The sequence below is a fragment of the Phascolarctos cinereus genome, unplaced genomic scaffold, assembly GCF_003287225.1.
Source record: "Phascolarctos cinereus isolate Bilbo 61053 unplaced genomic scaffold, phaCin_HiC Scaffold_726;HRSCAF=1367, whole genome shotgun sequence".
NCBI lineage: Eukaryota > Metazoa > Chordata > Mammalia > Diprotodontia > Phascolarctidae > Phascolarctos > Phascolarctos cinereus.
Window position 1 is genome coordinate 193,507,047 of NW_027556098.1, and position 22,288 is coordinate 193,529,334.

At 37.5% G+C, this 22,288-nt stretch overlaps 1 protein-coding gene and 1 pseudogene across 2 annotated transcripts in view; both read left to right on the forward strand.

The window, feature by feature from the left end:
• Window positions 1-22,288, forward strand: part of STAT4 (signal transducer and activator of transcription 4) — a 144,769-nt gene that overhangs the window by 34,536 nt on the left and 87,945 nt on the right. The gene's annotated exons all lie outside the window — the stretch shown is intronic.
• Window positions 3,260-4,329, forward strand: LOC144454237 (small ribosomal subunit protein eS6 pseudogene; annotated as a pseudogene).

Here is a 22,288-nt window from a genome sequence, read left to right on the forward strand (position 1 = left end):
CCCCCCCCCAAAACTCAGCTATACTTGCCCCTCCCCTCTTTTTTGAGATGTGATGGTTGTGGGGGAGGTTGGAGAAAAAAAGTTTGAGAAACCCAGGAGGAGGAGGAGGAATTACTGGAAGAAGGAAGGACAACATGATTAGAGCTCTTAGTGTTCTTCCTTCCCTTCTCTACTTGTTCCAGTAAGCATTATTTATATATCTATATCTTTTGTGACTTTCTGTGAGGAAAAATTGAATATATTTTCATGAAATGAATGAAAACTACTTTGTATTTTCTTTTGGGAGCACTTCCAGTCTTAGTAAGTTGACATTAATATTTTTTGCTGTGTGAGCACTCCTCTAGATAGCAGGTTTTATCTTTGATAAGAACAAAATGAAACACAGCTATTCTTTGGTGATTTTCCATTGGAAACCAAGAAGTTTCTCTGGTTACCAAGTGGAAGAAAGTTATTTGTGGTACGGAGAAAAAAAGTTTTATTTTTCAGAAGTGGAAAATTAAATGAAAATAAATTGTGCTGCCAAGGAACCTTTATTAAAATTTTAAGGAAATGTCCTCAAAGTATTAAAAATTGGGGGGGGTTTCCATTAGTGAATAGCTATTGCTTTGATTGTGACCTTTTCGTTGATACTAACCTATATTGCAGCCAACCACAGAATTTTAATGTGACTTTTTCTCGCAGTTTTCTTTGCTTGTTTTCTCTCCTCCACCCAACTAGCCTCCTCACATTGCTGATCAACATGTTTTCTTTTTCTTAATTTTTTACAAACATTTATTATATCTCCCTTCTGCTTCCCCTTCCAATTGAAAAATTAAAAAGAAAACTAAAAATAAAACCACTGTAACAGCTATGCATCCTCCAGCAAAACAAATTCCCACATTGGCCATGTTCAAAAATATATGTCTCATGCATTTTAAATCGATTCCCTCTAGCAGAGGTCAGTAGCATGTTTCATCTTCAATCTTCCAGACTGGTGGGTTATCGTTCATTGATCAGGGTTCTAAAGTCTTTCAAAGTTGTTTTCTTCATAATGTCATTATATAAGTAGCTCTAGTTCTGATCACTTGACTCTGCATCAGTTCATAGAGACTGTCACAATTTCCTCTGAAACTGTCCATTTCATCATTTCTTACAGCACAATAACATTCCATTAATTCTTCTATCATAATTTGTTTAACCATTCCCTAATAAATAGCCACCTATATTTTCTTTTCTGAAATATAAGAAATTGCATCTGTTTCTGGGGTCAAAGGACACAACCCTAACCCTTTCCTGTCCCTTTCATGATTTCCCCACTCCCACCTCCACCGCATCACCTGAACCTGGTTTCTTCATATCTTTGAGTTTCAAATCTGTGGTTTGCCAGTCCTAAGGGGGAATGAATACATCAGTAAGTTTCTGAACCTTCCTCCAAAACAAAGCTGTCAGAAATTAAGTGCATAAATTTTGGTACATGTTTCCTAAGGGGCTTACATTAATTCCCAAATGGAGAAGGACTACACCTGTGATTTCATTGGTATGACAAACTCCCAAATCAGCAAACTCCCTCTACCAATGCAGGTCAACACTTTTGCTACAACTTACAGTTAAAGAGTTCTCTAGAATGCTAAAATTTAAGTCATTTGTCCAGGGTCACATTGCCAGTATGTGTCAGACTCAGGACTTGAACCCAGGTCTTTGTGGTTCCAGGGCTAGCTCTCTATCCACTAGGCAATATTGTCTCTCTTCATCTGCAAAAGAACGTGAAAAGTCATTTCACTTCAATAGCATCTACCATGTAGATAGTAGGCAAAGTTTAGATAAGAAATAATCTCTGTCTACATGGAGCTCACAATCTAATTGATGGCATAAATATCAGTAACAAATGCAAAATAATACATAATAAATGCATCAGATTTAAAGCTGAATGGGATCCTAGAGTTCATACTCACATTCTAATTTTTAAAATATTGTTATCTCTTTTTAAAATATCATCTTCATTTCCAAATATATCCCCTCAACCATACCTTGAGAGAAAGAAAGAAAAGCCGTTTGACAAAACTAACCAACACATCGACTACATCTGGCATTATAAACATGTGCTACATCTATAGTCTCCTTCCTCTGCAAAGAAAAGAGAGAATTTCATTTCCTTGTCTTTTTAAGAATGCTTGGTCAGCACAATTAATGTTTAGTTTAGTTTTCTGTTCTTTCCACTTACATTATTGTAGTCATTGTATATAGTGTTTTTCTTAGTTCTGTTTACTTTGCATCAGTTCATGCTTCTCTGCATTCTTTACATTTATCAGTTCTTACAGTATACTAATATTTCATTTATATTCATAGGCCAAAATTTATGTGGCTATTACCCAATCAGTAAACATATATCTTGTTTCTAGTTCTTTGGTACCATAAAAAATCGTGCTCTGAATATCTTGGTGAATATGGAACCTTTCTGTCTTTTACCTCCTTGAGATAAATGTCTTACAGTGAGATCTCTAGGTTAAAGGGTATGGCTATTTTAGGCATTTTCTTAACATATCAAATTTTTTTCAGAATGGCAAGACTGAGTCACAACCACACCAGCATATGATTATGCCTGTCTTTCCATAGCTCCTCCAAAATTGGCTATTGCCATCTTTGCCCATTGACTGGTGAGATGAAATATCAGAATTTTTATTTGCATTTCCTCTATTAGTGATTTGGAGTAATTGTCATGAGTTTGTAATTCTATTGAAAACTATTTATCATATTCATTGACCACATATCCATTAAGAAATTATCTTGATTTTACATTTGTGCTAGTAAACTACATATCTTGGGTAATAGACCCCTAACAGAAAGATTTGACATAGAAATTTTTCCCAATCAATAGCTTCTTTCCTTATAATTGCATCAATTTTGTGAGTCAAGTGATTTTCAACTTCTTATCATCAAAATTATCCATTTTATTTTTTGTGATCATTCCTATTCCTTATTTGCCAACCCCCTAATTTTGGTGATGAGGAAACTGAGGCCCAGAAAGGTTAAATGAATTGCCTGGGATTATGCCTATCATTAAGTAGCAGAGCCACAATTCCAAAGCAAGGTGTCCTCTGACTCCCCATCCAGCATTATTTCTAATGTTCCACATTGCCTCCCACGCTACCTTAGTGAAATTCAAACAAAGTACCATATTAAATCTGAGGAGGGAGGAAAAGAGTCATGTAGAGAGGGTAGTTACCAACTGGAATATCAATGAAGGGTTCATAGACTCTTTCTTATGGTAGATTTGAGGTGAATGCTATTCAGAGAAGAATCTTTCCGAGTCACTAGCTGCCAGGAACTCATTGAAGTAGGCAATGAGTGAAACCGATGGACCTTTTAGGAAAAACAAACTGATGATCACTAAAATGTCTGCTGATGCTCTAAATAAAAAAAAAATGGAATGTTTATATAGTCCTTAGTAGTGGTGCAAATGAAAAACAAATTTCCCATGAAGCAGGGTGTTTTGACTCATGGAAATGCCTACCTACTACTCTGTAAGGATCATTCTTGCTATTGTCCTAGGAGAATTGGAGAAAGAAAACATAAATCTGATGGGGGCTGCATTGTAGATGCCAATCTGCATGACCTTAATTTGGTTATTGCAAATAAAAGTGAGAAAGATATCTCAGGACTAATAGTTACCACTGTGTCTCCTCTCCTGGAGCTCAAAAGAACCAGTAGAATCTGCAAGCTTTTCAACTCATCTGTAGAAGATGATGTCCAGCAGTATGTTGTGAGAAAGCCTATTAAGAAGGAGGGTCAGAAACCCAGGAACAAGGATCCTAAAATTCAGTAACTAGTGACTCCCCATGTTTTGCAGCACAAGTGTAGATGCATTACTTTGAAGGAGCAGTGAGTGGAATATATTAAACTTTTGACTGAGAGAATGAAGGAGGACAAAGAAAAATGACAGGAACAAATTGTAGAGTGTCTTCCCTGCTAGCTTCTATCTCTAAAACTGAATCCAGTCAAAAATAAAATTTCTAAATGTATTGAAATAAGTAACTTTGGTCAAGTTAAAAAAAAAGAATTTGAAAAGGTTCATGGGATAGATGGCCTTTGAGTGGAGCTAGAGAGAATGGGTGAGAGGCAGAATCATAGGCCAGGCTTGATGTAATAAATACCTAGATTTAATTCCTGCCTCTGACAACTGCTGGCACTGTGATCATGGACAAATCACTTAGGCTGTAAGACTGAGTTATAGACTAGTGGTGATCTGCTTTGGTGGAAAGAATCTCCACACTGGAAGTTTCCCACATTGATGAAATTACAGGAACCAAAATAAACAAAAAAAACTTAAAACATGTGTGAGAATTTCACGAGGAGGGGAAAAAGGAAGACGTTCTGAGCACAGGGACTGTCTTGAGCAAAGGTAGAGATGGGAAAGTACAGTGTATATGGATATGTGAGTATAGTGCATTTTTTGAATAATATTTATTTTTCCAATTACATGTAAAAATATTTAACATTCTTTTTTTTTAACATTTTGAGTTCAAAATTATCATCTTGCCTTCTTCTCTTTCCCCTTCCTTAGTAAATGTGCAATCATGCAAAACATATTTCTATATTGGTCATATGTTGTAAAAGAAAACATAGATATGATGTATTTTTACATATTCAATTTTGCTTTGTGTTTCCTGTTATTTCCTACTGTCTGTAAGAAGAGGTTATATCTTTTATTTTATCCCTAGTATTATGTGCGCTTAATGGACAATAATAATAGATTTCTGAGATCATGGAAATTACCCTTTTTATAATATGTGGGTATTCATCAAGAAAGATAATGTCTAAAGAAATTGTGGGACTTCCCCATGTAATAAATATTTCCTGAAAAAGTAGGGTTGTTGTTTCCCTTCCTGTGTCTATTCCTAAGAGCAGAAGAAAGGAGGAGGAGAGATAACAATCTAAGATAAAAACATAGAAAATCATTTATGACATGATTACTTCCTCTTGCCCTACATAAGCACTAGTCTGTCCTATGGAATGGCCCATTGTGAACCCAATTGTAAAAGCCATCAGAAACAGCAAACACTTTTGATAGAAACTCCCAGATGGTAGAACTTCAAAAAAAAGTTTTGTCTTGAGAATTCATACTTTTGAGAGGGGCTAAACTAGACAGAATGAGAAAAGTGCTTAGAGATCATCTAGTCTAACGTTGTTTTATACATGAAGAAGTGAGGCCTACAGAGATGCCCAAGTTTGCCAAATTAGTTGGTGAAGCACCAGGATTTGTATTTTGGTTTTCTGACTCCCAGTACTCTTTATTTTGAGTTTCTCATCAAATTCCATTGCTAAACCATTTCCTCTCAGTTTTCCAGATGTATTTTATCACAAATTAATGTTCAGGTGTTACCACTCTGCTCCCCCTATGGATAATTAGGAGTATCCTTAATATCTCCCAGTACTATGCCAACATCCACCAACACCTCAGAGAGGTGTAACTATGAGGGGCAACCTCATGCACATGGCAAAACATGAAAGCACAGAAGTACTAGACTCTATGGCAGTGGTCACAGGTCAAGCAAGTAGCTGAATAACTCTAACCTTATTCCAAGATCTTTTCTGAGTCAAATGGGAAGTCCACTATTCTCAGAAGTCTTAACTAAGACTATCCTCCCCCTTCTCTGGATGTCAATCTCTGAGAGAGTTAATAAGACTCATTCATTTATAGGATCATAGATTCAGAGCTAAAAAGAAACCTAAAGATCTTTTTATCCAACTGCCTTACTTTACAGATGACAAAACTAAGGCCCAAGAATTTGAGTGACTTGCCCAAAGTCACTCAGGAAGTAAAAGGTCGAGCCAAAATTTGAACTCAATCCAAGGCTCTTTCTACTATACTTCACATTCCTTAATTTGATAAGAATTTTTAAGTGTCTACTGTGTGCTGAGTACTGAAATACAAAAACAAAGAGGAAACAGTTCCTGGTCTCAAGGAGCTTATATCCTAGTTGATAACCATAGCTTTACTCCTTCAGTTTTTAAGATGGGATTTAACCAGAGTGATTAAGACTCATGTTGGAGAATTTGCCATTAGGCCAGGATAGCTGGATTATGTAGTGTGTGAAAGGGAGTGAGATGTAAAAAAGCTGTACAGGTGGGGAGTGACCGAGTTTTAAAACACTTTAAATGCCCAAAAGAAGGCATTCTATTTGATCCTGGAGGTAATAGAGAAGCGCTGAAGGTCAATGAGGAGGAGTGAGGTAGACGGGGTCAGATATGCATGATACAGAGACCAATTAGTTGGCTATTATAATAGTGTGAGAGGTGATGAGAACCTGAACTAGGGAAATAGCTGTATGAATGGAGAGAAAGAGATGGATGAAAAGAAGTTGTGGAGACAGAACCGAAAATGGAACTGGAACGGAACCAAAAACCAAACTGGAAACTGACTGGACATAAGGATAACCATGAAGTTGCAAACCTGGCTGAGTCGGAAGATAGTAATTCTCTGTTAGGTGGTGCAGTGGATAGATAGAGTGTTGGGCTGAGTTCAAATCTGACCTCAGACACTTACTAGGTATGTGACCCTGGACAAGTCACTTAACCTTGTTTGCTTCAGTTTCTTCATCTTTAAAATGAGCTGGAGAAGGAAATGGCAAACCACTCCAGTATCTTTGTCAAGAAAACTCCAAATGGAATCATGAAGAGTTGAACATGACTGAAAATGGCTGAACAACAACCACAAGTTCTCTGTTTCAAAAGAAATAAGGGAAATCTAAGAGGAAAGGTGTTCCATTTTTGACATGTTAAGCCTGAAATATTAATGGGAAGTCCCCATGGAGAGGTGTCTAGCAGGCAGTTAGTGAGAATAGAATTAGGAGAGAATTTAAAGTATGATATGTAGATTTGAGAGTCACCTCTATAGAGAGGATAATTGAACCCAGGAGAGTTGAAGACATGACCAAGAAAAAGAAAAGGACCCTGGACAGAGCCTTTGAAGGCACCTAGTAGGTTGGAAATAAATGAGAATGCAAAGAAAGTGACTCAAGAGTAATAGAATGGATCAAAGAACCAAGAGAGAAGAATGGCACATAAGTCAAGAGAGGAAACAGGATTCATGAGGAAGAGGTAGTCAAATGTGTTAAACACTGCAGAAAAGACAAATATAATGAAAACTGAGACAGAGCCATTAGATTTGGCAATTAAGGGACCTTGGTAACCTTGGAAAGAGCAGTTACAGTGGAGTAATAGAAGATAAAGAAAGCTAAATTACAAGGGGTTGAGAAGTGAGTGGGAGGTGAGAAAATGGAGGCAATAAGTACAGACAGTTTCTAAGAGTTTGGCTGTGAAAAGGAGAAGAAATATAAGACAAATACTTGAATGGATAACAGGGTCAAAGGAAGATTTCTTAAAGACAGAGAAGACCTGAGTATAGTTCTAGGTAGTAGGGAAAGAGCCAGTGGAGCAGAATGTTGTTCGTCCTTCACTTTTTTTTTTAATATAAATTTATTTATTTGTAGTTTTCAACATTCATTTCCACAAGTTTTTGAGCTCCAAATTTTCACCCCGTCTCATCCCTTCCCCCACCCCAAGATGGCATGCATTCTAAATATCCCTTCCCCTAGCCTGTCCTCTTTTCTTTCTCTACCCGCTTCTCTTATCCCCTTCCCCTTCTATTTTCCTGTAGGGCAGGACAGACTTCTGTACCCCATTTCCTGTATTTCTTATTTCCCAGTAGCATGTGAAAACATTTTTTTTAAGCATATGTTTTTAAAACTTTAGGTTTCAAATTTTCTCTCTCCCTCCCTCCCCACCCACCTTCATTGAAAAGGCAAGCAACTCAATATAGGTGCAGTTATGCAAAATACTTCCATAGTAGACATGTTGTGAAAAACTAACTCTATTTCCCTTAATCCTATTCTGCCCTCCCATTTATTCTATTCCTTCTTTTGACCCTGTTCCTCAGAAGTATTTACTTCTGATTACCCCTTTCCCAATCTGCCTCCTCTCTATCATCCCCCTGCTCTCTTGTTCCCTTCTCCCATATTTTATTGTAGGATAAGACAAATTTCCATACCCAATTGAATGTGTATGTTATTCCCTCCTTAAGCCAAATCCTATGAGAATAAGATTCACTCATTCCCTCTCACCTTTCCCCATTTGCCCTCCACTGTAAGAGATTTTCTTTTCTGTTTTTTTTAAATAATTTACCCCATTCTATCTCTCCCTTTCTTCTTCTCTGAGTATAATCCTCCCTCATCCCTTAATTTTATTCTCCAGATATGACCCTTAATCTTCAACTCACCCTGTGCCTCTATCTATCTATCTATCTATCTATCTATCTATCTATCTATCTATCTATCTATCTATCTATCTATCTATCTCTCTATCTATCTATCTATCTATCTATCTATCTATCTATCCATCTATCTATCTATACATACATATAATTTTTTTCCTCCAACTACCCTAATACTGACAAAGGTCTCATGAGTTATAAATATCATCTTTCCATGCAGGAATGTAAACAGTTCAATCTTAATAAGTCTCTTATGATTTCTCTTTCCTGTTTACCTCTTCATGTTCCACTTGAGTCCTGTATTTGAAAGTCAAATTTTCTATTCAGCTCTGGTCTTTTCATCAAGAATGCTTGAAAGTCCTCTATTTCACTGAATGACCATTTTTTCCCCTGAAGGATTATACTCAGTTTTGCTGGGTAGGTGATTCTTGGTTGTAATCCTATCTCCTTTGCCCTCTGGAATATTATATTCCATGCCCTGCGGTCCTTTAATGTAGAAGCTGCTAAATCTTGTGTTATCCTGATTGTGTTTCCACAGTACTTGAATTGTTTCCTTCTGGCAGCTTGTAATATTTTCTCCTTGACCTGGGAACTCTGGAATTTGGCTATAATATTCCTAGGAGTTTTCCTTTGGGGATCTCTTTCAGGAGGAGATCTGTGGATTCTTTCAATTTCTATTTTGCCCTCTGGTTCTACTTTATCAGGGCAGTTTTCCTTGATAATTTCTTGAAAGATGATGTCTAGGCTCTTTTTTTGATCATGGCTTTCAGATAGTCCAATAATTTTTAAATTCTCTCTCCTGGATCTATTTTCCAGGTCAGTTGTTTTTCCAATGAGATATTTCACATTGTTTTCTAATTTTTCATTCTTTTGGATTTGTTTTACAGTGTCTTGATTTCTCATAAAGTCACTAGCTTCCAATTGCTCTATTCTAATTTTTAAGGAAGTATTTTCTTCAGTAGTCTTTTGGACTTCCTTTTCCATTTGGCCAATTTTTCTTTTTAGGGCATTTTTCTCCTCATTGGCTTTTTGGACCTCTTTTGCCATTTGGGTTAGGCTTTTTTTAAGGGTGTTATTTCTTCAGTATTTTTTTGGGTCTCCTTTAGCAAGCTGTTGACTTGTTTTTCATGATTTTCTTGCATCACTCTCATTTCTTTCCCAGTTTTTCCTCTACTTCCCTTACTTGCTTCTCAAAATCCCTTTTGAGCTCTTCCAAGGCCTGAGACTGATTCATATTTTTCTTGGAGGCTTTGGATGTAGGAGCTTTGACTTTGTTGTCTTCTTCTGGTTGTATATTTTGATCTTCTTTTTCACCAAAGTAAGATAATATAGTCTTACTCTTTTTGTGCTGCTTGCTCATGATCCTGGCCAATTACTTGAGTTTTAAACTCTTTGTTAAGGTAAAAAGTCTGATTCCAATGTGGAGAATGTACTGTCCCAAGCTTCAGGGGTTTGTACAGCTGTTTTCAGAGATACTTCTAGGGACTTGTAAATTTTCAGTTCTTCTAAGGTGGTATGATAAGGGGTGAAGTGTTCACTCCTTTCCTGGCCCGTGAACACAAGTATTCCTTTCTGTCCTGTAACTTTGAGGAGGGGCTCTTCTCCACAGCCACTACAAGCTCCACCATGCCAGCATTCCTCCTCACCCCAGCACCACAGCCCAGAACTGTGACCCAGATCCAAACACAGGCAAAGCAAGAGATTCCTGCCTCAGCACTGGCAAAAAGATCCCTTCAATCCCTCGCTGAGCAGCCACTGGATTCCCCCTCAGTCTGTGGGCTGGAAGCTCGGGAAGCAGCTGCCCCCGCCCCGCAGGGCCACGGTCTTGGGGAATGGAGCTGAGACCCCGCCTTCCTTTCTCAGCACCGACAGAAACAGACTTTTCCCACTGACCTTCTAAGTTGTCTTTGGCATTAGTGGATTGAGGATTCTGGAAACCTCCACAGCTGCCTGTGATTCACTCCTCTGAGGCCTGCTCCAGGTTCGCTGCAGCCTGTGCACTGACGCTGCACTGTGCTTCCAGCCCGGCGTGATATACCTTTCTGATCAATCATCCAGGTTGTCTTGGGCTGGAAATTTGTTTCACTCTGTCTTTTTGTGTGTTCTGCTGCTTCAGAATTTGTTTAGAGCCATTTTTTATGAGTATTTGGAGGAGTTTGGGGGAGAGCTTAAGCAAGTCACTGCTTTTACTCTGCCATCTTGGCTCTGCCCCCCCGTCCTTCATTTTTCAAAAAAGATCAATGATATCATGGAGTCAGAAGATGATCAATAGGGAAGAGTGATCAGTGAGACAATCACTCTAAGGAATGGAAGGGAATAGAAGGGGGGAAGCCAAGGTGGAGGGATTGGCCTCAGCAAGGAGAAGGGTCATCTTTTCCTTAGAGAATGAATAAAGGAGAAGGGAAAGGAGGAGGATATGTTTTGATATGTAGAGTTTTGATATATAGAGAAGGGAAGAAGAAGGAACTCAGCTTCTATTTTCTTATTAAAGCAGGAAATAAAGTCCTCTACCAAAGGGAAGAGAGAGAAGGGGGAGTAAGAGAGACTGTTCATAGGACATGATGCCTGAACTAAACCAGAAATTCTAAAGATGGAGGGGAAGAGTACCTGCAAAGCACAGGAAGCAGGCTGGAATGGAAGTGTAGTATAAGGGTGATATACAGATTAAAAATCTAGGCTCCATTATGAAATTGTTTTCTAAAATATATCTTTTATAGTTCATGTCACTTCCACCTCCTTGGGAGTTCTAATGCATAATTCATGCTTATATAGGTCTTCCTGAATCCAGGGCCAGCACTTTCTATCTACTGTGCCACCCAGCTGCCCCTTATGTTCATTCAGTTCCTAGAGAAATAGAACTTACCCATGACAGCCATAGGATTGCAGGACAATAGATTCATAGGTCACTAGGTTACCTTACAAGTCACTTATAGCAACCCTCTCACTACGCCAATGAGACAGCTGTGGGCCAGAGAATTTAAGTTATGTACCCAAGGTCATGCAGGCACTAAGCAGAAGAATTGGGTTCTAAACCCAGTACCTTTGACTCTAAGTCAAGCAGTCCTTTCGCTAAAACTGCTGCTCAAATAATGTCAAAACTCTGCTGTGTCCAGTTACAAAATAGTAAGGATTAAATTATCATTTAACTCCATTCCTTTCCTGCAGACTCATGAGATACATATCTATATGTGGAAGGAATACATATGTGTATATGTAGAGATGTGTAAACATATATGCACACACAGATATGTGTTTGTAATAGATATTTGCATATGTGGGTATATATATATTGATATCTATCAATATCTATAGGGTGGCTAGGTGATGCAATGGAGTGCAAGGCCTGGAGTCAGGAAGACTCGTCTCAAACACTTCCTAGCTGTCACTTAACCCTGTTTGCCTCAGTTCCTTCATTTGTAAAAATGAGCTGGAGAAGGAAATGACAAACCACCCCAGTATCTTTGTCAAGAAAACCCCAAATGGTGTCACAGAGAGTTGGACACAACTGAAAAATGACTCAACAACAAGAATAACATTGATACCTATCTAAATTGATATCTACCTAAATGAATATACAGACACATACATATGTGTATACATGTGTTCCAAAAGTCTTAGTGCAGTTTCAGTTTAAGCTACTGAAGCTTAAAATTGCACTAAGACTTTGGGGACACCCACACCCATAATAAATAAGATGTCTGAATATTTTTCAAATACTATTATCTTTTTTTTTCTTTTTTGAGACTAGATCTCTTGGGCTGAAAGTATAGTAGCCGCTCCTGGGCTTTATCCCAATGCTGATTAGTATGGAAGCTTTAACTCTTTTTTTTTTTCAAATTGGGCCAGTTTTCTCCTCTTCAGGAAGCCTCATGATCCTCCTCCCTCCAGGTGCTCAACAGGGTAGCGCTAGCCTTGGTCAAACTCCCCCCCTCACTCCCCTGCTATTTCTCCGAACTCCTGGATTTTTGTGGTCTGTCAGCTTGAGCCAACTCCAGGAGCAGGAAATACAGGTAGAGGCCACCACACCAGGCCAAAATAGTATGTTCAACAGGCTGGTTATTTGGAATGTAACATTTTCTAGTTTCTACAATATAATTAAGGGTATTCATGTTGGCTCACACTCTACCTGGTAAATCTTATTTTTCTTAAACTCAGGAAAGTTTTTAAGGCAATTTGTTTGCAAACTCTGATTCAAGGCAGATTTTTCCTGCCCAGAAAACCTGTGGAGGTCCTGAACAAGGAGACCCTTCACATGAACTTCTAAATTGCCCAATATGTCTGTAATATAGCTCTCAATGTAGTTTCCATGTTGGAAGTTTCTTAGGGTAATTGTAATTAGTTGTTTTCAGTCGTGTCCAACTCTCCATGATCCCATTTAGAGTTTTCTTGGCAAAGATACTGGAGTGGTTTGCCATTTCCTTCTTCAGCTTTTTTTTTACAGATGAAAACTGAGGCAAACAGGGTTAAGTGACTTGCTCAGGGTCATACAGCTAGTAAGTATTTGAGGCTAGATTTGAACTCAGGTCTTTCTGACTTTAGGCCCAACGCTCTTTCCATTGTGCCACCTAGCTTAATTAGCACTCATTTGAAAATAATACCAGATAAAGTAAGTTACAAATATACATGTAACTGGAGACTATTGGCATTGGCTCTTTTAAAAAACGAGAGCTTAATTTAGTCAAGATGTTTAATTCTTCAACAGAGCAGCGATCTCACTCATGAAGGTCCGTTCTCTTCAACTCTTCTCCCTGTCTTCTCTTGGTTCTCCCCTAGGGGTTGATCAGTGTGCTTCGGGATTTCCTTGCATTCTCCTGACATAATAAAGATACTGTTTCTGTTTCTTATGCCTCATTTTCCCTTACATAATTAGCTCATTTTCTTTTTTGCAGCTCATATTTAGATACTACAGTTAAATGACATGGTGATGTTTTAAACTGATGAAATTAACTGCTAAACTCAACATACCCTTTTCATCTTTATAATCTGTTATAAAATCATAAAATACAGTAAAACACTAGAACGCCTTGGAAATGAGTTGTTCTGAATAACCAGAGAAGATATGGCTAGACGACAGTTGATGTGGACAAAAAGATCTGAGGGGTTTTATGGGCTGCAAGCTTTATTTGACATGACAAACAAAAAGACTAAAACCTTAGACCACATGAAGACAGGCATAGTGTCCCAAATAAAAGAGGTGATAATTACAGTGTGTTCTGCCCTAGACACACGGAGAATTTGGTGTTCAGTTTGGGTCACCGCATTTTAGGAAAGGCAGGCTAGACTACTTTCATAGGAGCGAGGCCAGAAGAGTGAGAGGGCTAGAAACTATACTCTATAATGATCAGTTGAAGGAATTGTTGATGTTTAACTTGGAGAAGAGAAGGCTTTTTGGGGGTAGAGTAGATATCTTCAAGTATTTGAAAAAGGCTACCATGTGAAAGAGGGATTCGCTTAATTCTGCTGGGCCTCAGAGGACAGAACTAGCAGCAATGGGTAGAAGGTGCAGAGAGGCAGAGGCTTAATGTCAGGAAAAGCTAACGACCAGAGCTGTTCAGAAATAGAAGAGCTGTCCTTGGGAGGCAGTAGGTTCTCTTTATTACCTTTCCAGATCTAGAAGTCAGTGTTACTATGGAAATATTTCTAAAGTGTACCGTACCTTTTATTTCCTTCTCAAAAAGAGCATTCTCTGCACACTTTAGCCTTTTCTTGATTTAGGATTACTATCCAATCCCACAATCATTTAGTAAGTACTTACTATGTGTGAGGATCTCTGCTAATCCCTGAGGATATAAGAACAACCTAAATGGTTGTTGACTTTAAAGAACTCATAATCTCTTGGGAGGCAACCATAGATAAATGGATACATGTGTACATACTATTTGAGGAGGGACAGAACTAATAATTACGGCAGCTAGGTGGTGCAGTGTATAGAGTGCTGGACCTGAAGTCAGGAAGACTTATCCTTGTGAGTTCAAATCTAGCCTCCGACACTTACTAGCTATGTGACTCTGGGCAAGTCACTTAACCCTGTTTGCCTCAGTTTCCTCATCCGTAAAATGAGCTGCAGAAGGAAATGGCAAACCACTCCAGTATCTTTGCCAAGAAGACTCTAAATGGGATTGTGGAGAGTTGGACACGACTGAACAACAAAAGCACTAATAATTGGGACATTTATAAAGACTTCCCACGTGACAGTTTTTAAGGAAGCCAGGAATTCTCGGAAGTGAAGGTGAGGAGGGAGTAGAATTCGGGCATGGGTCCATCCTATACCAAGGCATTGGAGGCAGGAGATGCAATGTTATATACCTGGAACAGTAAACAGGGCCGTTTGGCTGAAAAGTTGAGTGCATGATGGAGAATAATGTGAACTAAGTCTGGAAAGATAGCCTTGGAGAAATGTGGCAGCTTTAAGCTACTGGCTGAGGAGTCTGTATTTTATCACAGAACCTAAAAAGGTCCACTGGATCTTTTTGAGGAGAAGAGTGACTTGGTTTGATTTGTGCTTTAGAAAGATTATTTTGGCAACTGTGTGAAATATGGATTTGAGGAAGGAGACACTGAATGTGAAAGTCCAACTAGGAGGCTGCAGTAAGAGTTCAGATGAAAGGTCATGAGGGCTTATAGAAAAGTAGTATCCATGAATGGAGAGAATGGAGATGGATGTGAACTGCATTGTGGGGGTAGGAAGGATGCCACCCAGGTTGGAAATCCAGGGAAGGATGGTCATGCCCTCAACAAAAATAGATTTTGGGGAGACTATAAGAAGTTCTATTTTGGACATGCTAACTGTAGGGTACCTATGGGACATCTTGTTGTAGATTTTCCACAGGAAGTTGGTGATAATATATTGGAGTTTAGGAGTGACCATAAGGGCTAGGTGTAGAGATTTATGGGTCATTTGCATAGAGATGATATTTTAATCCATGGGAGCAGACAAGATCATCAGAAGGAGTATAGAAGAGGAGAAAAAAGAGCAGAAGGTCCAGGAAAGAACCTTAGAGGACACCCACAGTTACAAGTTAGGACATGGATGATGATCCAGCAAAGGAGGATGAAAAGAATTGGTTAGGCAAGGAAGAGGGAAACCAGGAGAAAGCAGTCACAGAAACTAATGGAGGAGAGTGTATCCAGGAAAAGAAGAATGGGGAGGAGTAGGGAAGGCATTGGATTGAATAAATTAAGAGATCATTGATAATCTTGGAAAAAGAAGATTCAGTTGACTAGTGAGATATGAAAGCAATATAATAAGCCCTAGGCGTCTATTGAGATATACAGAGCTCTTTACCACTACACTAAGGGTCCCTTTGGCAGTGGTGATTTTGTTTTTGTAGCTTCTTTTTGTAATTCTGTCGTCTTCTCCCTCGTGACGGTCACTTCTCAACCTGTTAGCAGTGTAGGTGTATCTTCTTATAGAAGAACTTCCTTATTTCTCCTAACTTAAAAATTCTCATGTAGTAGGGGTCTGGAATCTAGGTAACCAAGCTAGCAAAAATAATATTTAATATGAGTGTAAATAAGCTCTCAATGAGGGGTTTTCTCAGGAGTAAGGGACAAGAGCTTGCGTGCATAAATTGTTAGCCATCTATTCTGCTTGCCGAGCAGCCTTTATTTTTGGTGCTTTTGTTCTCAGTTATGTTTATAGTATGATGTTTTATAATTCATTTCCTTTGGCCAAAAGCAATAGACTTCTGACCTGATTGGTGAGAGGCTCTATAATAAATGGATCAAGAAGCAAATTTATTTTTCTGGGAGGAAAAATACTGTTTTACAGATGAGCCAGCCAAGAGGTGGAAAGAATAAACTTTTGCTCTGGCTTTAGATCAACTAGTGTTTCAAAATTTAACAAGTTTTATGCTGGTTTTTTTTTTTTGGTGGGGAGTTAGAGGGGCACCCTGTGTCATGGCTGTGGAAAGTTACTGTGAGTAACAGTGTGTAAAGTGTAAAATAAAAGCTACAACTAATGACTTATTTGTGAAAATTTTCTACAAGTTGTGGGGACTTTAAAGATTTCATTACGAGCTCTTCTCTAGTAACTTCTTTCTCTCATTGGACCAATATTTTTAGGTTATCCTGTCCCAACAGTAGGGTCAACCTGGCTGCTATGCTTGAAGCTATTATTGAAGAAGCTTCTGTGTTTATCAGTCAATAAAAGGATGTCACCTGGCTTCCATACTCCTCCAGTACATGAATGTTTGGAGAACGCTAATCTGAGGGAGAGCCTGCTTTGAAATGTTTGTTTGAGGGCTCAGAATTTAAATCTGTGCCATTGGTCAATGATGTTGAGGACCTAAACTCAATATCTAGACTTTGGAAATAATTATCAAGAATCTAAAAACCTGCCTTCCATATTATAGCTTGTGAGTTGGACTTCTAATGGCATTTGACCAAAAGTAATAAAATTCTGACCTGACCTTCTCAGAATCTGATTTTTCCCCAAAAACTTTATTATCTTTCCGGTCTTCTTATATGTTACTCTCCTCGATGTTCTCCAGCAATACTAGCCTACTTATTGTTGCTCACATGACACTCCACCTTGTACTTTTGAGCTGGTTATATATCCTTTGCCTAGAATGCTCCCTCTGCCCCCTCACTCCCACTCTTGGGAATCCCTTCTAGACTCAGCACAAATGTCACTTTCTATAGAAGGCCTTTCCTGAACCCTGAGCAGCTCATGCTTTCCCTACTAAGGTTACTTTCCATCTTATACTTACCTATTTGTGTATATGTTCTGTTTCCCATTAAAACGCAAGCTCCTTTAAAGCAAGGAGAACTTTTTGTCTTTCTATCCCCAGAGTTTAGTACACAAAAGATGCTTTTTGGTTGAACATAGTATATAGGAGGCTAGGTGTTCATTGTTAACAACAGTGATTACATATCATTTTACATTGAATATCAATGTATTATTTTATATCAAATTATTCCAATTATCTTAAACAGACTGCCAAGTAACAAAATATTGAACTTTCTATTTTTATTTCATTTAGTTTAGTTATTTTTAATGATTTCATTGATGTATTTTGTTTTATTTTACCTACATTCCCAATGAATCTCTCTTCATCACAGAGCCATCCTTCTAACAAAGAATAAAATATACTTTAAAAAAAAACCAACACATCAAAAAAGTCTGACATTGGATGCATTGTTACATACTTATACCCAACTCTATAAAAAAGGCAAGCAGTTCCCTACACATGTCTTTTCTTTAGGGTCAATTTTAGCCATTATAATTTCACAGCATTCAATTTTGATGGCTTTATTGTGTTTTTATGTTGTCTTCCTGGTTTTATTTATTTCATGTTAGTTCATATAAGTCTTTCCAAGCTTCCCTGAATTCCTCATGTTCATTGTTTCTTAAAAGATATTAATATTCCATTACACCAATGTACAACACTTTGTTTAGCCATTTGGGAATTGATGGGCACAAAAAGGGCACTATAAATGTTTTGAGGGCCTTATTTTTCATCCTTGACCTGTTTGGGATATATGCCTAGCAGTGTGACATAGTGAAATCTCTGGGTTTGACAATATGGACATTTTAACCACTTTTTTAGGATAATTCCACATTGCTTTATGGGATAGTTGACTATGTCCATGTTTTGTCATCTTTGCCAATTTGTTGTGTGAAAAGTAAAATCTCTGAGTTGATTTGATTTGCATTTCTCTTTTATTATTAATCATTCCTTCATATGATGTTACTAATTTGAATTGTTCTTTTGAGAATTATTTGTTCATTTGGCCACACATTTATCTTTTGGAGAATGGCATTTGGTCTTATATACAGGTTGTCCCTGAAGTCTTAGTACTAAGTCTTACTACTAAGACTTTTGGGTCACCCTCTATTTCTGTTAGTTATCTTGGTTATCAGACCTTTATCAAATGTCTTTATGAATCAATTGCTTTCCTTCTTCACCTAGCTGCATTTATTTTATTCATGAAAGAGCTTTTCAATCATATGTAATTAAAATGATCAATTTTACCCTTTGTGATCACCTCTGACCTTTGTCTGGTTAAGAATTCATCCACTAGCTATAGTTGTGAAAAGCAGATGATATCATTCTTTTCTCATTTTTTTATGGTTTGATCTTAAATATTTAGGCCACTGAATCACATTTTAAAAATTATTTCTATTATACAGTCTCTCTGAGGAAGCACCTAGTAGTGGCTTACGTTTATATAGTTCTTTACATATATTTTATCCTTACAACCCCAAGAAGTGGGTGTTATTATTACACTCTTTTTACAAATGAAGAATTGAGGCTGAAAGATATTGTGATGTGCCCAGGATCACACAGCTAGAAAGTGTGTCTGAGTTAGGATTTGATTTAGATTCCCAATCCTGGGCTCTAGCCTTGACACTGTATGTATTAATGAGCTAACTCAATGGGTTAACCATCCAATATCATGTCATAATCTTTCAATTTGTATTAACAATGTATTCTCCATTGACTTTTTTTTTTTTACTTTTACCTCTGTCTCCTTTGAATGACTGCGGCTTTCAATGAGGAAAGAAACATTGAATGGGAGTCATTGCAGTCAGCATAACATAATTTGCAAACAGGAGCATATGGAGAACCTTACCATCTATAAGGAATCTCTGCATAGGATAGTAATGACACAGAGAAACACTTTTATCAATAATTATAATTATAACTAGATTTACATAGCACTTTAAGATTTGTAATTTTACAAATATTAATTCATGTCTTCTTGCTCCTCTTACATTTTTTTGTGGTTAATAATATCATTTGTGATCTCTTCTATCTGGGATAAATCTGCCCTTCTTTGAAGTATTATAAAAACTGACATATGCACCATGTCTTTGTTATTTCAAGAGCTCCTGCAGTACCTAACACAGTACCCTGAACATAGTAAGTGTTCAATGTATGTTTATTTAACCCTTGTTCAAGCACTTTCTATGACAAGAAAGTCACTACCCTATAAAGATGTTCATTCCATTTATATATAGCTCTAATTATTAGGAAATTTTTCTGATATAAATTGTGTTGGAAGCAGTGGTTCAAAGATATTGTATAGCTTTTTGATGAGCTTTCTAGATCCATTCCTGATGAATGGAGTTGGTTTCTTTAATAGAATTTCATAACCCTCCCCTTGCCGCAGTAACTATAGACATTCCAAAAACATTAATTAAGCATCTATTATGTGCTAGGTACTAAGGAGACAAAGATGAAATACTGATACAACCCTCTCGGAATTTACTACCAGGAGGGATACAACCTGTGCACAGTTATAGGGCAAAAGAGATACTGATAAAGTGCTATAAAGATTGGATGAGACAGATCATTTCCATCTGAGCTAAGCCTTGAAGAAAAAAGGATTTTTACAAACTTATATGAAGGAGTTTGTTCCAGACATGTAGGATGGCTTGAGCTAATGCACAGAGATGCAGTATGGCAGGTCAAGTTTGGGAAATAATTATTTCGTCAAGGTTGGGTAGATTATATTAAAAAGAACAGTATGAAATGAGATTGGATAGGTAAGTTAGAATTAGGCTATGAAAGGCTTTAAATTCCTGGATAAAGACATTATAATTACATTTTTATAGTCTTGTTTTAGTTCTTTTTAATATAGCTCTTCATATGGGCAATTTAAGGAGGTGTCTATATACTGTGAATTGAAGAGCATTGAATTGAAGGGCATTGCAAGGTCAGTTTGCTATGTGATACCTGAATTTACTACCACTAGTTTCAAAGTGTGTGACTTCCAAAACAAACATACCTGAAACAATAGAGGTGGGCTTAGAAGATGTTATCAGATATATTGTTATTGACCTTGTAATACTGAGTTGCTACTACCATCTAAATGCTTTACTGTTCTCTGTGCCCACCATGTTCTGGCATGTAGGACTTTACCAGGGAAACGTGGAACATGAATGGAGAACAAAACAAGAAAGCTATTCCATTTCCAATGCAATGGAATATTCAGAGCCAAAGGATTCAAACATACACTCCAAAATCTTTTACTAAAAACATATTTCACTGCCCTCAGGTAAAAGCAACTCCCAAGGTGGCTAAAAATAGTTCAGGAAAAACAAGAGCGTATGAATGTAACGGCATACTGTTGTGCCATAACAAATGAAGAAGTGGGTGGTTTCTATGAAACCGAAGATTTGTATGAATTGATACAGAGTGAAATGATTGAATCAGAAGAATAATTTATGCCATAATAATAACATGGCAAAACCAAACAACTTTGAAAGACTTAAGAACTCTGAGCAATGCAATGGTCAGCCTTGATTCCAGAGGACTATTGATAAAGAATGCTACCCACCTACTACTAACAGAGAGGTGATCAACTAAATATGCAAAATGAGATACACAGTTTTAGACACAGCCAATGAGGGAATTGTTCTGCATGACTATGTGTGTATATTTGTTCCAAGATTTGCTCTTTCTTTTTCCCAGTAGATGGTGGGGGAAGATTTAATAATTAAATGTTTAATAAGTAGTGCTTAGTAAATTGTTTAATAATTAAATAAAATTTAATTTAAAAAAGAAAAAATATTAAAGCAGCATAGGAAAATTGAAACAGATAAAAACTGTAGCAAGGAGATTAAAAAGCAATCAGTAAGGAGGTTCCCTGGTGTCTCAGGTGCTCTGACACATATAGATCTCACTTAATACACATTCTCTCTCTCTCTCTCTCTCTCTCTCTCTCTCTCTCTCTCTCTCTCTCTCTCTCTCTCTCAATCCTTCCCCTCTCTCTCTCTCTCTCTCTTCCTCTCTCTCCTTTGTTTTCAACCATCTTTTCCTGTGACAATTTGCAAATAAATACTCTAAATCAATGTTCCCATTGGTTGCCAGAGTAAATGGAATTTGATCTGGGCCTTGAAGAATAGATAGATTCTCAAAAGGCAGAGGTTCCGGAGAGAAGGTATACCAGGCAAAGTCATAGCAGCAGGAAAACCTGTCCCCAGAAATCTCTAAAAATGTAAATATGTAGCCCAAGAAGTGTGACACAGTTGATCATTAGCACCAAATAACACACTGATGTGGATTGGCTTACCAGATTACTTGGCTTTCAGTTACTGAGGCCTTGAAAAGATGAGATAAGTAAGTTTCAGTGGAAACCAGGACAGACAAAAAGATCCCAGATATAGACTGCCCCAATAAGGAACCCTGGACAGTCATGGGCACTATAATGACAAGAGGAACAAAGTGGGTTGCCAATGTTAAACTTTACTCAATACACAATTTCCATGGGGCCATGCCTGGTTAAAACAAATACACTTTTAAAAATAAATTTATTTTGATGTTACTTGCATTAGGACCCACCCATCTAGCTAACAACTGACAACCTAGAAGATTGTCTCATGTATCTGTGGGACCACATTTTGAGAGTCACAATTTTTTTAGACTAAACACTTATTTTTTAAGATAGGTGTTTACTTTAGTGATCAGAGGTACAGGACCCTTTGGGGCCAAATATGGGCAACCTCTTATCTGACCTAAAAATTCTGAACTCATTCAACTCCTCTTCAGTTTCCATTTCTTTGTGTATATAGATAATTTTGACACTCAAGAGTTCGAATTTCCAATTTGGTGTATCTGATGGAAAAAAACATTTGGGGATGCTTTGGGGATTGCCTGCATAAATGCCAAGAACCTTTAGACCACACCTTTATTTTGCAATTGAGAGAATTTTTTCTTTTTTTCCATGTCTACTGTATGGCCTCTTATTTACTGACAGAATGAAAAGGAGTTAAGAAGTTTTATTGCCAAATGAGGCTTTAACAGATTGCATTAGTAATTATACCTTTTGAATAATACACAAGGAAAAATAAACATAAAGAATAACATAACTCTTTAATTCATTCTTGCAAAATTTATTTTATAATTACAATTCAATCTCCTGATCCATTTTGTTTTCAGGATATAAACCACTTAAGAATTAGTTTTCCGTATGCTATCATATGTGAACACTTGCAATATTGATACCACTAAACAGGGGTGTGCTAGACCAGCTCAACTGACTTGCCAATTGTTAAATTTCAGGGTGAACTTTTATACCTTGGAAATAGGT